Source organism: Copadichromis virginalis, linkage group LG11, assembly GCF_057382275.1.
Source record: "Copadichromis virginalis isolate Kocher_CV1m ecotype Utaka linkage group LG11, C_Virginalis_male_GT1.1, whole genome shotgun sequence".
In the NCBI taxonomy this organism is placed as follows: domain Eukaryota; kingdom Metazoa; phylum Chordata; class Actinopteri; order Cichliformes; family Cichlidae; genus Copadichromis; species Copadichromis virginalis.
Window position 1 is genome coordinate 17427379 of NC_140628.1, and position 6441 is coordinate 17433819.

Genomic DNA, 6441 nt, shown 5'->3' on the forward strand with positions numbered 1-6441 from the left:
AATTCTGACCTTAAATCTGTAGCTTCACTCACGTTTTTTTCACTCTCTCTGTTTTTATATTGCACTCCATATCCCTCCCCTCCCTGAGCCTGGTTCTGTCAGAGGTTTCTTCCTGTTAAAAGGTATTTTTTTCTTTCACACTGTCACCGAGTGTTGGTCATAGGGGGCTGTATCAACAGCAGATCAAATAACTGGACAATGTCAAAGGAGTCTTTCACATGAGGAATTCACGTCTTTGCAGTTTCTCACAGAATCAAAGATTTTAAAAGAAGCTGTCATTACCATGTAAAATCTGAATTGTGTAAGTAAAGTAAAGTAAAATTTTATTTATATAGCATCTTTCTAGATAAAAAGATCACAAAGTGCTTGTTGGAATTTAGCAAGAACACAGCCTTAAGGCTCTTTGGATTCAAGCTCCAGCCTCCTTATGACAGTGCTAACAGCGCATCACCGTGCCGCTAACTCAGATAATATATAGTCAAAATGCAAGTTTAAAAAGGTGGAAAGATAGTATGTACAACTGGATGTAACTATGCAACTCGATTGCTATTGCTAGATTATTTACTTGATCATATTTAAGTTATTATTGTGACATTCATCGATTTACTTTGTTGAATATTACCACTGATTACCATCATTATTTGCATGTCACTAGACCTGTTGATAATATGTTTATCTTGTATATGTTCAGCTTTCCTGTCCTGCCCTCTGGCAATACGAATAAACGCCACTTTGACACTGGTCAGAGATTATGAATGTTAATACTGATAGAAACACTACATACTGGAAAACAAGCCTCAGCCCTCTATTTGTCAAAGTTGAATGTTTTGTCTTCTTTTTCTAATGCGATTGGATGCCTTGAGCATTTTTTCCTCATTCATTTCAGTTGACGTACATGTTAAATCTTTACATGATAGCTAGATATACGAGTCGCCTTTCTCGCTCGCTGTGTGTTAATAGACCTCTTTGTATTCAGTCATTACTTGTTATTAATCTCTGGCTCGCTTCCACAGCATGTCTTTTGTCCTGTCTTCCTTCTGTCACCCCAGCCAGTTGCAGCAGATGGCCCCTAGTTGACCCTGGTTCTGCTGGAGGTTTCTTCCTGTTAAAAGGGAGTTTTTCCTTCCCACGGTCGCCAAAGTGCTTGCTCATATGATTGTTGGATTTCTCTCTGTATGTATTACTGTATTACTGCCTTGAGGCAACTGTTGTTGTGATTTGGCTCTGTATAACTAAAACTGAATTGAATTGAACTAAATATATACTAATTCGAACAACAGAAAGGATAAATGTTGCCTTTTAACACAGTTGTTACATGCTGTGATGCCACTTGGCTGAATAAAAATGCGTGTTGTGTTTACTTGTGCACTTGTTATCCTGGTTATGATTTTTGAGGGACATGCACATATAAAATTACATCTTAATTCCTGTTACCTACTGGACTGATTTTGTGTCATAATGTCAGCTCAAAGCTATAACACAGGAATCTATATGTGAGCAGCCTCTGTGAAAAAGCTACCCAGCCGCTATGCAATCACAAATTTAAAATGCATGACATTTTAATACAAACTAAAAAAAAAAAAAAAAATCACAGTAAGCTATATGCAGTCATTGTATACAATTTGCACCATCGGTACTACAACTTTTACCTCAATCTTAACCAAAATGCACATGTGGTACAGCAAGATGGAGGTTAATCTGTGGAAACTGTGCTGCCACAGTCACCAGCGCTGTGACAGGTATATTTCCACGTGTCCTCTTCTCAGGGCAGTTAATCAATCAAACCTACATGCAATAAAAGCAAAAAGGGGGTGTGATTATTATTCTACTAAATGTGATGCTGTCAGGGTGCCATTTTTTTCCTCCTTTGCTTCATTGCTTTTTTTTTTTTACAGCTGGTCATAGATGAATGTTTTATGGCCCCCCCAGCTCCTAGCACACGGGCGATTCGGTAATGGGGGCCTCATATTCCCGTAAGACTACTTTTTAAACAGACTGACATTGTAATTATTGCTGGAAAAGGGCTGTGATACAGCAAAAAAAAGGAGAGCGTATCTTTGTGTGGCCTGTGTAAAAAAGCTCTCCTGGAAGCCTGGGGCCATATGACTGCATGAAAAGACCTCGGCACCAAAAGCTCGCACGACCCTCACTGATGGCTCAGCCTGTGGAAACCATCCTGAATGTCTTATTTATTTATTTTTTGGGGTTCTGAAATAACAATGAGGAACAATGGAGGCGCCAGCCCGCAACCCATGCTAATCTCGACACACCTAGTTTAGTGTTTAACTGACGCTCGACGCACCACTCGGTATTAATGCAGCTATGTAGCGTTTTTGTGCTAAAGAGAGAAGGTTGACAAATAAAAAGAGTGTTAGAGAGTTATGGGGTGGCTTATTGGACCCAGGCTGAGGACCCTGGCCTGAGCAGAGGTCTGAGCTGTGAGGTCATCCAGACAGAAGATTAAGATTTTACACGTTAGCGGTTGTCGCTCTGTGGGTGGTGCGCAGCAAGGACAGGGGCCAACGTATTAGCTGTCATACTTGTACCCACATATTGGATTTCTGTGAAATAATATTTGGGTTTCTGGACTCCTCTGCCCCACATTTAGTCCAGACTGTTCACATAGCCTCAAAACCCCCGGAGAAGCATGTGAAAATCTAAAAGATAGCACTTCAAAACCAAGAAGAATGTGTAATAATACCCAGAGGCCAAACTCGTGTTTCCTTCCATATCATTCACTGCATTTCTCGTGTAGTCTGATTTATTTGTGTTTTTTTTTCTGAAATGACAGAAGTAAAATAAACCACATAAGACTGTCATGAAACTTTTGAATAAATTTCACAAAGAAGTTGTCTTGATAACATTTTAAAGTATGTCTGACTGCAGCGCTAATACAATTCTGAAAGACTCTCTCCATTTACGTTTAAAATTTTAATATGATACTCAGCTATGGCGTTCAGTTGTCTCTTAGCTTGGCTGAAGAATGTGGAGGGACTTGTCTGAAATACGTTTTCCTTTTTACTGCTTCCTAGAAACCACGGTGCATATCTTGTGGTCATTCTTTAATTAAGACAATTCAAAGAAAACTTTAAACTTTTTATTCTTCGTGCATCTGTCAGAGTAGCATCCCTCATGTGCCTGTTCTGAAAAAAAAAAAGTTAAATGGACAAATGTTAAATGCTATGAATGCAAGTACATGATATCGATTTTGTTCATTTTGGTTGAGTGAATTTAGTTTTTAGGTTATTATTATTATTATTATTATTATTATTGTTGTTGTTGTAGTTGTTGTTGTTAATAATATCGTTATTAATATTATATAATTAATTGAATATAATTATGCTCATATGCTTCCAAGTCAATCATTCCATCCTGCCTTTTATGCATAGGGCATCCTAATATAAAAGATGATGATTTCAGAACGAAGCTGATTGCTAATGCAAAAAAAGGGGGAAAAAAGAAAAAAATCATGAAAAAGTTATTTTTTTGTAATTAAATTCAAAAAGTTATATTTCAAATGTTTCAAGTCTTTTAAAAAAAAAGTTGTTCATAATTATGGCATATACCTCATAAAATCAGAAATCCACTGTCTCAATGTCTCAATGTATAGCTCTTAATCTAGTTTACTGCACATGAATACAGTCAGTGAAAAAGTGTTTTTTCTGCAAAGTCTGGCTGCTCACAGAGTGCCGTATCAAAGCATATCAAAAGAAAGAAAGATGACTGGAAAAACGTGAAGAGAAGAGGCGTAAAAACAGAAGGGATGACTACTGCCTGCAGACATCTTTAGGAAAGGGGCTACAAGGGACGATTATTGACTTGCCTTTCAGAACTCTGACCTTTCTGTGCTGTACTGTAAAAGTCTTTGTCATTGATCTTAGGAAATGTTCTAATCATTTAATTTGAGATGTTTCTGTAAGACAGAATCATAAAAAATGAAAGCAAAGAAAAGACTTGAAATATTTAAGTTTAGATGTAATAGATATAGTGTATGAAAGTTTACTTTTTTAAATAAAATTTTTAAAAAATCTGATATTCTGATGCACTAGCACATCAGTCTCTCACACCTTAGTTTAGAGGTTGCAGGCCCAGATAAGTTGATGGTGTTTCCTTTAGGTCTTTTTTTAATGCACTGTTTTAACTTTGTGTTTGTGAATGCAGCAGTGACTGCGATGTTCTAGGTGTGTTTGCTGACATTAACTTCATAATGGATTCATATTCGTTTTTGATGAATTGCCAGCTGGGAGCTGAAAATCACAGGGGTTAACTGACTTTTTACAGATCTTTGGATTTCTCTGCAAGATTTCTCTGACAATTTGAATGTTCTCTAAATGATGAAAAAACCCAAATCTTTGCATTTTTAGGCTGAGATATGTTACTACTTTTTTGAACTATTTGTTCTCTTTGTCATTCTTAAAGGCTTATTGTAACAGGCTTTGTTTTTACCCAGTCATGTCACTCAATTGTTGCTAAACAGTGCTAAATAATTTTCGAGTGAGCAGCTGGGTCTTTCTTTAAACATCACAAAACTCTTTCACATCCTTTCCTGAGTTTTAACATTAGTTCTCTTTGTATTACTTGCTAATAAATAGGTTATTTTATGATTTGCAAACTACAGTTACGTTCCACACATTCCACAATTGTAGGCATTTGGACAGACAGAATGGAGAATTCATACATTTTTTAGAAGCAAAAATGAAATAAGATACAGCCATCTTTCTACATATAAGATGTTTTTCCATCTTATTCTTAGGATCACATAGAACTGAAAGACAGGTAGAAACAGTGAAGCTTCACAGAGGAATTGCATAGCCATTTTCTAGATTGCATGAACTTTAATGACAGATTTCATTTAGTTATTCACAATAGGGCTGCCACAATTAGTCGACTATCAAAATTGTCGACGACTAATTTAATAGTCGACGCGTCATGTGAAGCTTTGTAAGATCCCAAAAGGCGCAGGAATTAAGTATTAGGATTTAAGAGTGTAATAACGGATGTACAAGGATTCCAGCTGCCGTTAAACCCCGAAGAAGAAGAAGAAGAAGCTGTGTCCCAGATTTCATAGCGCGGCCCTGCTCAGTTTCCAGCAGCTAGTTAGTTTTAATATTACTGTTATTATTCTTCCTGGGTCACAAAATAAACGTTTAACATGTTTTCAGGCAAGAATGTAGCTGTGTAAACCTCAAATATCTGCTCAGTTTATCAAGACACCACATATTTTCAAAAGCGCTCCGATGTTTTTGGATACGTCTGTTACCCACTAGCTCGATAGCTAGCAAGGCTCACTGAAGCCCGTGAGAACACCGGACTCCGGGCAAATCGTTTTCAAACCCACCGCCGTCTTTTGCTATCCAGGTTAAACATGATATATAAGTCACTTAGATAACTTAAAAATTATATTGTTTGGCTTTTTTTTAGTGTTTTATTTGTTCCTGAGTAAATCGGTTTGGCTGAAATTAAAGTTATCGTTTTTACACAGCTGAATAAACGTCAAGCAGACAACTGATTACCAGAAGTGTGAGCTGCTCAAGAATATACTCCGGTGTCCTGTTATATTTTAGATAGCAAGGAGCAGACAGCTGAGTTTATTAAACTTCACCGAAACAAACTGCAAATTTCATTAAAATTTAATAAACTATCATCTTGTCTTTATTTTTAGTTAGCACATACCTTAAACACTTAAAGCTGTAAGCTAATTATAGTTATAGAAGAGCAGGTGCATGCTGGTGCAATAAGCTGTATGTTTTACGTCCAATGGATGCATGATCTGATTAGCCGACTAATCGCAAAAATAATCGGTGACTAGTCGACTATCAAAATAATCGTTTGTGGCAGCCCTAATTCACAAAGGTGTAACAAAGTACACTCTAAAGAGAGCCAAAGACTGTTAGAATCAGTGGTTAAATCAGATGTCTGAGCCGTTTCCCTTTAATTATAGCTTCAGTTTTGATGAAAATTTCTGGTAGAAAGTCTGAAGCTGCCAGTAAGATGTACATTTTTAATGCCTTCTACTTTGAATCCTAGAGAACAATCCGGGTCTTGGAGAGCATGAATACATCCATGACTGGAGCCAACAGTAAGCTCCTGAATATTTTAACATATTTTCAGTCAATTTTCTGTTAATGCAGGCTAATTAGGAATTGCTTATTCGTTGCAAAAAAGAAAAGAAGTCACTCATTTGGACCACAACACCGTTGATAGACCTCACATTCCACCTAGTAATGATATAATGGGAATTACCACATTTTTGACTGCCTGACTGTGAAAACAGTCATGGTTAGCAGTCATAACAGAACAAGAGCAAACCTCCGCAGTCATAATTCTGCCTCAGAGGCAACGGAGTCACTGGCACGAACACAGCCACTGACGTTGAATAAAAACTGAACACCGTCAAGGTCACAGTGCCACAATCCTCTCAAGCGCATTGCTTTGGGAAGT